Source organism: Notechis scutatus, chromosome 2 (genome assembly GCF_049901735.1).
Source record: "Notechis scutatus isolate UNSWTSFEM ecotype Mainland chromosome 2, rNotScu1.2, whole genome shotgun sequence".
NCBI lineage: Eukaryota > Metazoa > Chordata > Lepidosauria > Squamata > Elapidae > Notechis > Notechis scutatus.
In genome coordinates, this window is record NC_142010.1 from 79,759,780 (window position 1) to 79,773,178 (window position 13,399).

Here is a 13,399-nt window from a genome sequence, read left to right on the forward strand (position 1 = left end):
TCAATTTCATATTATCTTTTCTCATTAAAAAATTTTCTCCTGTAGTTACTAATTGGAGTATGACACCTTTATATCTTTTAATTACATCCATTCAACTCTTATTTAAACTTCAATATATACCTTAAGTTTATGACCTTCAATATAATACATAATACATAACTTCCAATCGAATTCTGCTTAGTACATTCTTATAATACACACTATATTCGTTTAAAAAAAGAAAGATTGTAAATATATGTAATTATAAACCCTCATTCCATTCCAGTTCAGTTCTATCATTAATAATCATTAAAATCTTAACATCTTTAACACTTCTTTTCAATTAAATATCATACTTCCTTAAAAACACATATAATCTCCATAATTAATTTTTCCCTTATTTCTCTTCACATATGTTATATAAATAATTAAATATACCCTTTGTTACATTTATTTATTGACAAGCATTCCACTGAATTACGATAGCTATTTTATCAGACATTTTAATCATACTTGTTTCATATTTTCTAAAATTATTTCTGCTTCTAATATAACCATACTATCTTATGTACCTTTGCAGATTCCCTTTTTCCATTAAGTTTTCACCCATTATCTCTAAATAGGCCCTGTGTCTCTATATTTTGCTTCTGTCCTTTATAACTTCTTTTCCTTTCTTTCTTCCCTCTCATCTTTTCCCTCCCCTTTTTACCCCCTTGTTTCTCTAGTTCTAATTCTCTCTTCTGCATTTCCCTCTTCTGTTGCTTTCTGATTTTATACTTATTTTTCACTCTATTTTTTTTTTGGGGGGGGGGGGGTTGTTTTTCCCAATCTTAAACTTTCCATTCTCTTTTCCCCCTTTCCGTTTTTTCCCCATCTAAGATTACTTATTCATTAAAGATGGCTTCTTCTTTGCCGCAATCTTCTTGTTCCGCAGGCATTTCTTGTTGTTTCTCATAATTCCAAATCTCCATATCTAAAAACTGAAATACGAAGCCAAAAGAACCTCTCCCTTCTTGTGCATCTTCTTTGCACTTGTTAAGTTCCATTTTCAGTTCTTCTAAAAGTGGAGCCATGTTAAAAAGTTTTAAACAACCACCCGATTGATTTTAGTCATTCAAAACAATAACCAAGAATCCAGAAATCATCAAGTAATCCAGATAGTCCCGAGTTATATCTTCTTATTTCTTTTTCGACTTTCTCTTCCTGGGGTTTTTGTTGCAATATTTCAGTTAGAATGTATTTTTGGAAGTCTTGTTGAGATTTTGCTGTAAGTTCTTTTTTAATTCCAGGCAGTCTCCTCCCTTCCAGATCCTACCCTTTTATTCTTTTTCTCTCCTTTCCTGTTTTCAAAAGCTTTTAATTATCCAGAAATCTTTATTATCCCTTTGACTTTTTATTTTCAGCATTAAATGCCTATTGATGTCAAAGTGGATTTTTTTCCAATTTCTTGCTTAAGTCTCTTAGCTGTCAGTATAGGAAAAGGAGAAAACCAAATCTTTTCCCTTTTCTCTCTCCTTCATAGCTTAAAGATCTTCTTAGGGAACAATGTTATTGTTTTTTAACAATTTCAATTCTAGGGTACCTTATTTGTTGCTTTTGCTGTTTGACCCAGTCAACGAAAACTTTCTCTTCTTATCTTCCTCCTGCACATTCTTTTCCGGTCGAGTTCTTCTTTGTTGTGGCCATTTCTGACCACCACTGCAACCGCCTTCGGGAAAGGGAGTAATGGCCAGCTGGGGAGGAGAGATGCGGCTCTCCTCAACCCTGCTGGCAGTCTCCCCCCTCTTCACCACCTCTACGGGGTGGCTTAGCCCCGAAACCAGCCAGCTCGGGGTGCTCCAGCGGCAAGCACGGATTGAAGTCTCGCAGAGACGAGGTTTTGGTCTGTCACTGAAGAAGCTCAAACCGGAAGTTCCTACTCCAGATTTTCTAATGATGTGATCAGGAAAAGCAGTTCATGTAGGTAAACATTTTCTAAACAGGACACTATTTGAAGTGTTCCTAGGGCCTGCTTGGAATTGGAATGGCATGTTTGATATTTATCAGCAATTTACTTTCAGAAACTGCTCAATTGAACTCATAATGACACAAAGTATAGGAGCAGAAATTGAAGATTCTAGACTTTTCCAGAATGTTCTGTTCTTATTCTTAAGGTTTCATAAATGTAAAAGAACTGTGCGGCTAAGGAATTCCTTTAAACTCTTAGTATTGATAATTTATATAATTTATACATAAAATTTTCATAAATCTGTATCATAGATTATGTATTAAATGTATTAAATTCCACCATAAAACTCAATCTTGTGCAATTAATTTTCTCCTTTTTTCAGGTCTTGAAAATAAATACTCCTTCAGTTTATCGTAACTCCATAAATCAAGTAGTTTTCTGGACAGCCATATGGGAGTGTTTGGTCATTGTCTCCTCCTGGAATAACCTTTTACCTTCCCAGTCTTGCCTATAAGTTTAGAGCTCTAGGTAGCTCTCCATCCAGCTACTAAAAAATACTTGTGATGACATGAATAATGAACTGATTGTCAATCCTTAAAAGGCAGTTAATCAACAGTTACATTTAAATGCAGTAACCCCGGTTACTGGTAAAAAAAAAATCAATTAATCAGACAGTAAAATAAGCCACTATTTTATAATGAAAAATCAACTTTTATAAAACATTTAAATGAAAAATAATGGGTTAAAAATACATCATATAGGATTTGGATTTTCCACATATGTTAGGGCAAAAGAGAAAAATATTGCAAATTCCTTTGACACATATGAAAAAATTGATATCACTCATAAAGCCATAAAAAGTGTTCTGGCCTACTTGAATATATAATAATAAATGTTTGTATTCTATAACTGCAAAGCCTTATACAGAGTGCATAGTCTACTGTTCCAATTTCCACTCATCTACATCAGCACATTTGATCTGCTTTTGGGATATTATGTTTTTACCTTGAATTACAGTTTCTGTTTCTGATGGTGGAAGATTAAGTAATATATAGGGGCACAATGGATCCACATTGACCTTTTCAGTTGGCAGGCTAATTCAAGACCTGAGTGCTGTGTGACAGGGTAAACTCCCAGTTACTTGCCCCAGCTCCTGCCATATATGTATGTATTTATGTACGTACATATGTACACACTCACAAACATGTTCCTTATGATATTGGAAGGCAGCATATAACAATGGTTAATATAAATGTCATAACAAGCATTTGGACGGGGAAAAATCTCAGCAATAGCCCTAATAGCTCATCAGAGTAATCTAGGATAGACAAAAACTTTATTTTAAGGTAGCAATAAACTAAAATACTTTAGAATACACCCAGAGGGATGTTTTCTAAAGCAAGATCAACTTGATTGGTAAGGTGCAAATCATACCTATACAATCTGCCTTTATAAGATAATATCATACTCAGTGGCTGAAATAATCAAAATTCTACTTTTTTACTTCACTTCAGTTCAAGCTTTCCTCTATTCCAGCCTTTGTCATAGTGATAAATAGCACCATTAGAAGCTTGCGTCCACATATGAAACCATCTCACAATATCATAAACTGAATGCCTGCAAATAGCCATTCACCCTTTACTCTCTCAGTAGACGACAGCAGGATTTTTTTTTCTTCATAAGCTATTATTAATGAAGATGTGACTTTGTCAGGTAGATCTTGTCAGAATGAAAAATCAAGATCATGTCTTAAATTACAGTGAAACTGATTTATTGTTCAAGCCATAAAGAAGAATCTAGGTCAACTAACAGCACTAAATTGATGCTATTTAAGAGTTAATAGAATTCAAGGGGGTGCTGGACTTGGATAGCTTGTGGGAACGTTAATGATTCCAGGCTGATTCCTGTCTTGATTCTACCTCCCCAGGTTCTGCCCCTTCTTCTATAGATCTAAAATCAAGGAGTTTAGGGTGAGTTATTTTAAAACATTTTATTTAGAATATATTTTCTCCCTGGAAATACCGGTAAGGGATGTTTTTACAAATAAAAAAAATAAAACCCATATTCTATTCTATTATTGCAAGAGCGTAATTAGCTTTTCTGCTGGGGAAAAAAAAGTATTTACAACCCATTTTTGTAGCTCACACACAGTTCCCAAATCTAACCTGAACATTTGGTTTTTATTCAAACCACAAAACCTTTTTTTCTTTACATTAAATATTAGCTCCTTTGATTGCAGGGATGGAATGAATAACATTCACAAAATATAATTGGGTAGTTAAAAAGTTGTACTTTCCAAATACTAGCAGAGCAGTCTAGTTTTATGGTGGAGTAATCTAGTTTCTTTCAAGTGGGGGGGAGGAGGGGCTGGGAAGGCAAACAGTCAAATGTACCTTGTAGCCTGGCAAGATGTTTGTAATCTCTGATTGGTTTTCTCATGTGGCAACCTGGAAAGAAGAAGACTTTTATAGGTAGATCTTTGATAAACTAGTTGCATGTGTGCATAGATGTTCATCAGAATATGACCACGTGTAGGGAAAGCATTTGTTTCCAACATGATTTAAAACTGGAAAAAAATGCAATGGGTAGTCTTATATTAAAGAGATTAAAATTGAATGCTTCTATCTCTTGAAATCCAGCTGTGAAGGATCCTGGCCCTCTACCTATATTGTCAATGTGAGGATTGATTGACTCTTACTATGCACCATCCATCTCTTTCTCAGCATCACAATGGTTGCCATTACTTATATTGTCTGCTGCTTATTCTCTGGTCTTTCCTTTAATCTATCATTTTTTTATGTTAATGTGGCTTTCTGAACACCCAAGGATAATCAAAGATGGATATTGTCATAGCATATCCTAGCTGAACCTATAAGAAAATGCAGCCAAGTTGCAGTCTGGATGCAGGAAAAGGGAAACAAGATGAGTGACACCCTGCTGGGGGACAATTTGCATAGCATTTGCTAATTATTCTGTGTGTGCTTGACTGGAAAATCAAAATTTCTGTTTTATTAAAAACAAGTTTGTTTGTTTTTAAAAAAAAATGAAGTAAAGCAAATGTTCTAGCATCGTGGACTACATCCCCCATGCTGTTGGCATTTTAATCCAGAGAGAAATCAGATGCAGAAATATAGCAAAATCCAGCTACAGTTGCCTACTAGTGTGTCCTCTGAGTCTCTTCATCAGAAATGTTTCACAGCCTTCTAGTAGAAATCCATCTAATCTGAAATTAAATATTTAGATTAAGGATTTTTATGTTTCAATGCAACCAACCCTGCAGTGCTTGTGGCAGAAGATCAGCTCTTGACTCCCACTTCAGGCTTAAAATAATAACCCATAAAGCATCGACTCAGCTTAAACTTTTCATAGAGCTTTCCTCAGTATTGTACTTTTTCCCGCTGTTAAACATTTTCTTGAGAAGCCATTTCAGTTCACTAACGAGAGACTTTTATCAAGGAAAAAAAATTGCAAGTCTTTTAATTAAAAATGGCATTAATATCCTTTCCAACAAAACTTTCAGAACTGTAACAGCTGATTTAATGCTGCTCGTATTATAAATGTTTTGTCTTTTCAGCTTGACAAAAATGTGTGCTCATTTTGCCTTTATCTTTCTGGCTTGCATACTGATAGTAATGTAAGTGCTTTGAGTCAAAGTATGACCTGTCAAAATCTGAAACCCAGGGAGAGAAAATATATTTTTGTTCTTATTATCTTACTTCTGTCTGTCTCTGAATTTTATCGCCTTTGGGGTGTTCACCTTATCTTCCTGCTTTAAATTTTAGACTAGATTTTTAGATACCCATTGCAGGTTCCTACTGCATGTTTTAACAAAAAGTTAGCATTCAACTTATAGTTTCTTTTTAAAGTAAATGGGAGTATTATTAGGAAAACATATGACCAACTTGACGCCTTGAAATGTTCACATCTGCAATACTGTAGCTCCAAGAAAGTAGAGAATGAGTTATTGTGTAGCACTGAAATAAGCTACACAAGAATCATTGGACTACAAAACGGAACTTGTTTTTTTATCTTCAGTTTTTTAATGAAACCAGAAACTCTGCAGTGATGTCTTCTTCAACTATGTTTCCATTTTCCTAGTATTTGCCACTATGAGTACAGTCTTTCTAATTATATTCAACTAAATGGGGGGAAATGGCTCAAGAATCTAACAATACCAACAACATTAAGAAGCAAAAAAAGCTTTAAATGCTGAACATCACAATAAGAAGCCTTGTTCTGAGCTCAAAACATTTCAAGTAGGTCAGAATAAGCTGTTTCAAACTCTGATCAACTGTTTCATATTAATAATGTTCCACATACTTCTACTGAAAATTAGAAGGTTGTAACAGACCTAATAAAAAGACTACATAAATTTGCAGCCAGTCTAAGGTTATCAACATTACCCAAGTCAGACCAGAGAGAACAAGGCTTTCCCATCTTTAAGAAATTTTGAATTTGAACAATCAATGAGACTTCCACTTTAAATCATGAAATATTCCTTATTTAGAAATATGTTGACTGACATTATTAAGTATCTCTAACATTAAATTGATGCTTATCAGTAATCATAATAGCACCAGTAAAAAGTACTTCTCCCAAATTCTTCTAATTTCCAAATCTCTATTCCTGATGACTCACTAGCTTACTTTTCATGACTTACGTTTGCTTAAGACTGTTGTATTTATACTGTGCATAGATACTTTCACTTGGTTTTCTTTTATTTATATGCCAATTAAATTGCTTTGTTATAAATCTAGTCTTTAGATTAGATTTAGTACATTGTATGAACCCAGACAGTGTGGTTTAAAAATTATTGTTTATGTATGAATCCAAGCAAGAGTAGCTGATATAACGGATCATGATTAACAGTGGTTTAGAGTGATATATTAATTCAGCCACAATCTATGTAATTTACTGTACATAGCTTCAACATTCTATTACATCTCATAAAAGTCTTTTAACAAATGAACAAAACACTATTTGAACCTAACTGAAATGATTTTGATTATTTCTACTGGTGATTTAATTAATCCTACACAGCCTCCCCCATACACCCTAATTTATAATTTATGCTCCATCCCGTTTATATTTCAGAAATTACTGTTAATAGATGAACTTTAATCTAATAACATTTTCTCTCCCCTGGCTTTCTTGTCATTTTGAAATACAGTTGTAGGAGTCATCTGGAACCATTTGAACAGTTCACTAAATTTGAAGATCTTTCTCAAAAAGTAAGAGTGAATAAAGAAGAATAAAGAATAAAAGTGGAGGTTGAACTGCCTTTCTAAAGCTGTTGGAAAGAATGTTTAAGAATATAGAAGCACCGATGTTAACAACAGTGAATAGCCCATCTTGTAGGATGGGTTAGGTCACAAAAATTTTAATTAAAGAAGATTAGTAGGGACTCGCTAACAGAGACTAAGAATCTTGCTCTAAATTGCAAGGAAATGTCCCAAAGGAAGAGGCTGCCATGAGACAGAGGTAGAAAGTGTTGTTAGAGACTTTCTTAAGGATGAATGTTTGCAGAAAGTCAAATATTTTGCGAGGCAGATTGTGTACAATTGATCCAGTCTTAACACTACCTCTTTAGCCTAAAGAGATCAGACTTACTCTTCTCTTATAAAGGGGCTTGAAGTATATTGTCTCTTTAAGCAACAGCACTTTTTTTCAGACAGAAGTGGAAACAAAAGTGACACAGAGCTCTTTAAGCACTTATTTGACCAGAACAAGCCAGAAAAACCTTTGTTAGATAGAAAAACCTAAAGTCATTTCTTTTTCTGCTTTGTTTATTTTCTGTTTGAACTCCTGACTTATGAAGCTGTTTTTCTTCCAGATTTTGCTGAATTGCAGACTGAATCTCATCAGTTCAGTTTAGAACTGTCCATGGTCCTACTTCTTTCTTTGAATTCTGGATTTCAATAGCATGCCACACATTTTCTCATTTTTTATTAGTCATAAGCATATTTATTTTAGCTTCATGAGGTTTAATACACATGAATTTTGAAAGAATTTGAATGTTTATTTTGCTTTTCAGTTAATGAAAGTTCTTATAAATTTTATTTATTATTATATAAATAATACAAAACTACAGCTTCCAGTTCTTTGGCTGCTATTGCTCTTCATTTGGTTTGAATTTTTCTCAAGAACCTAGAATTTTATAATGTCATAGATATATGTCATACATATCAGCATAGTATATTGTATGTGTGAATACAAGTAATGTGGCCTTTTGTAATAAAAAAATGGACATTTTGTCAATACATAGTTTTTTAAAGTGCTGTCCAATATTTTTTGGTATGGCGTCCAGTGTGCAGATAACCATTGGGACCATCATGGCAAGTTTATACCATAATCTTTCAACTTCAATTTTCAGATCTTGATTCTTTGTGGTCTTCTCATGTATATATTTATTTAAAATTTATGTATTTATAGTTTATTATTAATAGTGTATTATTATTCTTTTATGTAGAAACACTGAGTGGTTCACAAAAGGTAGATAAAATAGCCCTGAGACATTGTCCTAGGGAATAATAAAAGAAGCTTCTCAAAAGCATAATGGCAGTTGATTTAGAAAATATCCATTTTAACAGGAATAAATAATATTGGCCAGATGTAGGTGCACATGTTCAGATCATGTCTATGAAAGTAATCTGCACACAGCATTAAATAATTATTCTCCATAACACATTATGTAAGCCATCTTCCTTTTAAGACAGAAAGTGTAAGTGCATGAAGAAGAGGAAAATGTTAAACTTCCTTCAATTTTTCTATAGTGAATATGTATATGAGAGAAAGAAAGATACAGAGGCAAGCATATCTGTTTACAATATATAAATTAATTCACTGTATCTTGAAGTTGGCTATGAACTTACAAGGTGGCAACTTTCTTGGAGCTGAAAGAAGACAACTGGAAAGTCATAGGACTTATCACTGAAATTTCCTGATATGATTTGAGGCCATGGAAGGGAGTGTTGCCTCTCATTTACATTTTTTTTTGAGTGGAGAAACTATAAAATACAAGCTGTGCTTTTATTTATAAAAATATTTTATTTTATAAAAAAATTATTTTTTACAACAAATTTCAGGGTTCTAAGGAGGGCCAGGTAGAGAATTGGGGGCTGCATATGAACCATCTTATATTAGTGTATCTTGGATTTTGTATGCAATGCTTGTTGAAGGCGATGTTATTTCACAGAAGAGCATTTAGAGCATGGGTGTCAAACTCAGGCATCACATTGCTATCACATGATGTTTCATGACGTTTTTCCCATTCACGGAGCTGGGGTGGGTGTGGCCTGTGTGTGATGCATCCCACCCATGGGCTGCCAGTTTGACACCCCTGATAGAGAAGCAGAGTCATAAAAATGTGAATTTCATTCCCATGGTAAGCTCAGTTGTAAATCCAGTTTTGGTGGACATATGTGGTCTGCATTCATCAGATTGAATTCCAAGTACATATGTAGTTAATCTTGGCCATCTTCATCATTCGGTTCCTGTGGAATAGTCAGCTGGAATGCTGGCTGGAAAAAGAGGGACAGGAAAACACAGGAAACAAACCCTCTCAAATACACAGACACCTTATGAAGACATAGCCAAGAGGAGAGGAATGATGGCAATTTGAAACCAATCATCTGTGAAGAGGTCAAACACTAGCTTACTCATGAGAATGCTTTATTCTCTTTAGCCACTTGCAAGAAGACCTTTAACAGAAAGCCACTAATTTGCTGACAGCTGCTAACAAGGCTATTGAGGAACAAAAGGAAGGGGAAATGAGTTCTCTGTAGAGCTAGAGGAAGGAAGGAAGCTAGATATTGCTGCAGGAAGAACTTCTCTAGACTGGATGTGACAAGGCAGATACTGCTATTAGATTCAGAGTAGAGAAATTCTAGTCTGCCTGATTTTGCTGGTAAAACCTCTCCCAGATTGCTCGTGAAGAATCTGCCAAGCTCTCCTTAAGTCATAAAGCTTCCTAGTTGGAATCATAAAATTAAGTTTGTTTTCTAAAAGGGAGCTGTAGAATTTTTCTAAACTAAAGAATCTATTCTCCCCCTTTTCTTCTTATTCTTCTTTGATTCTCTGCTTATACTGGAGAACACTAAAAAGTTACCCCAAACCTTGAGTGTTGACCTTAAAGGACAGGATCAAATAAAAAGCCATTTTCAATGTTATTCCTCTTTGTATGGCTTTGTAAGAACATTTGCACTTACAAGCTGATCCATCACCTCTAGACAGGGAAAGGAGGCATCACTCTGAGCAGAAGGAACAAAGAAAAGGCAGTGCTTCCATAATTATAGTACATGTTTAACACCTACATCACCAGAAATTATTTTTGTTCACCTTTTTGCTAGAAACTGTCTATAAGGAAGTTACTGTATGTAATTGATTTATTTCTTTTTTGCATCTTGTTGTAAACAGGGAATGCTGGTGGTTAATATAATTAGGAACATTAAAAAGCATAAATATAAACTCATTAAATATAATAACAGCAAACTAGTATTCCATCTATAATCACTTCTTCTCTCCCTCCCTCCCCGCTCTCTCCCTCTCTCTCTCTCTCTCACACACAAAATCTATCTATCTATCTACCATCCATCCATCCATCCATCTATCTCTATTTCTGATTTCCATTGATGCATACTACTGACATTTTTTCACATTATCCCACTGAAAAGCCGAAAATATCATCAATAGAATAAAATTAATTTAGAAAGTCTCTGAAGGAAGTTGTTACTGACAAAAGTCTGCTTCAGCATGCAGGGGAAATTGTTTCTCATCTTAACTAATTTATTTCAACTGAAGTCATATAGAGTTCAGTTGCTTATCATCTAGAGTATTTTAGTCACATAAAAAAGGCTAATATTTATTTTAGGGGTTTTTTTGAGATTCATTAGAATTGGACTACAATAATCTTGACTTCATTCATATTGGAAAACATAACTCATTGATGCATACTTAAGGTGAGAATACTGAAATGAATAATAGTTTATTAGAATTTAATCTATTAAACCAGAACCATAATACATTTCTATATATTATTATATGTAATTAGCTAAAGTTCTTTAGGGGAATTGGGAGTAGTTGCACAGTATATCAATGGGCAATGTTGTTGCTTCATATTTGTCATTAAGGTTTAATATAGTTTATAGGGCAAACTTAGGACAAATTCTGAGAAGGCAATATCTGATCTCTCCATAATTCATACAGTACTTAGGAAAGTAAAATTTTAATTATGATTTTGAACAGTTCACTATAAAACTAGTAAATGATACTGTTTCATTTCTTGACATTCTCAATGAACATTACGTATTGTATGTTCCATTCTACAGTGCTGGGATGTCAACTTGTAGTGAATTATGGAGAGAGACTTCAGGTGTATGCCATTAGGTATCAATTACGGGCCCATTCAATTACTTTTTTATGTTATTTCTAATGTCACAGTGCATCAGGCAGAAATTCATCAGATGTATTTGTAAGAAATAATTAGGTTTTCCCTGAGTTTCTGAAGTAAGGGTAGACTTTGGAAAACCTTGAGTATTACCTGATTTTTTTTTCTAAATTTCTGATTCTAGAACAGCCTTTATTAATTATATTATTTTAGAAAAGTGCAACTTTTTCAAATTATTGTGGTTTTAGGTTGGGATCTATCAGATCTGGACTGAAATATACAGCAAAACAAAGAAAGAAAAACACCTGCCCACCCCAAACATTGCTTAAAGGTAGCAAGAAGCAAAGGAAGCTCTATCTGCTACCACCTATTGGTTGCCCAGATTTCTTTAGCCCAGATAGGACAAGCTTATTTTAGTCAGATCAAAGACATGTTTTTAAAAGCCTGCTCTTTCTCGCATTAGACGTCAACCTGTTGACCCTGCAAACTGATTTAAGGAATACAACATATAATTTGGAATACATTATTAACTGTTATTACCAAAGATACAGCTTTGACTTTTTGTCAGCAAGTCTATACAGCACAGCCAAATGGTTACTGGGTGGCAGCAAATCCATTGAGCTCCTGGTTACTGAATTTTTCGTGAAGGGGAAACTGACTTCCCAGATACCACGTTTCATGGAGTGTGTGACTCCCTTCCAAATAAGAATGGAGGTTACTCAAATATGATGATAAAAGCATCTGTTAAAAACAAGGAATAAGCAAGAGGTGCAAATAAGTGCAGAACCTACTGATGAAACATAAGAATGGTTTTAAAGATTAATCTGAAGAACTGGAGAGCCTGTTTATGATAAATTTAGCTTCTTTATAATGCCTAAAAACCACTGTAACTCCTTTTCTGTCCCACATATCTTTCACTTTTATACATGCAGTATATGTTCCCTGCTGTCTCCTTCCTTCTTTCTTTCCTCAGTGCAGCTACTCTTTATCCTTCCTTCATCTCCATCCCTTCTTTCTCTTTCTCTTTCTCTTTCTTCTTCTTCTTCTTCTTCTTCTTCTTCTTCTTCTTCTTCTTCTTCTTCTTCTTCTTCTTCTTCTTCTTCTTCTTCTTCTTCTTCTTCTTCTTCTTCTTCTTCTTCTTCTTCTTCTTCTTCTTCTTCTTCTATTTCTGCTGGAAAGGGAGAAGAGAATGTGTGTGTGTATGTGTGTGTGCGTGTGTTTGTGTATCTGTATGTGTGAATGGTCTCTATGAGTTTATTCAATTTATCATCACAGACTGAATAATGCAAAAGTGAAAAAACCAATATGCCTCACAGGTGGGAGGATAGTGGAAAAGTCAGACAAAAAGAGAAACTCAAATTCTTATACAGGAACTGACTATTTATGCTGCTGGGTCAGAATCTGACTCTAGTCTTGAAAGCAGCATAATAGAATTTGGCCACTGTGAAGGTTGTAGAATCATATGAATAAATATATGACCATTGGAATTTTGCCAAAACAGGTGCAATATACCTTTTACTAATATCTCTATATATGAGGCAATGTAATAAAACACCACTTAAGGGCTCCACTATTTCTACAAAGACATAATTGATCATTGTAAGAGACAGTTTTGAATTTTCTCTCCAGGACTGCAATAGACAAGGTGCGATACTGTTACAGGGTGAAGAATCTTCTAAATTATTGTTACTGCCTCAATTATCTCTTAGGCTTCCACAAGCAGAGTTTTTAAAAGAAAGGTATTAGTTCTGTATGTATGTTAGAAAGAATGTTTACAATGGGTTAATATATGCAGGTGGGTTTTGCAAATAATTCTTACAGATCTGTAGATCTCAGGAATTTTGATTGAGTTGCTTCTAATACAGGGGTAGTTTTGCACACTCATATGTACTGTATGCATTACAAAGAGAAAACACCTTGAGATTTAAATAATGTGATTTCTCCAGGCACATAATTATTCCCTTACCATTAAAAAATAAAACAGAAGCTTTTTATGATTTCAGGATATGTTAGAAGCTCGGAGTTTCCAAGAGATACATAACTGAGTCACTGAAAGGTCTATTAATTTTACCACTAAAATATGACAT

General features: G+C 34.3%; 1 protein-coding gene across 2 annotated transcripts in view; it reads right to left on the reverse strand.

Annotated features, from left to right (window-relative positions):
* Positions 1 to 13,399, reverse strand: part of SPOCK1 (SPARC (osteonectin), cwcv and kazal like domains proteoglycan 1) — a 528,048-nt gene that overhangs the window by 204,972 nt on the left and 309,677 nt on the right. The gene's annotated exons all lie outside the window — the stretch shown is intronic.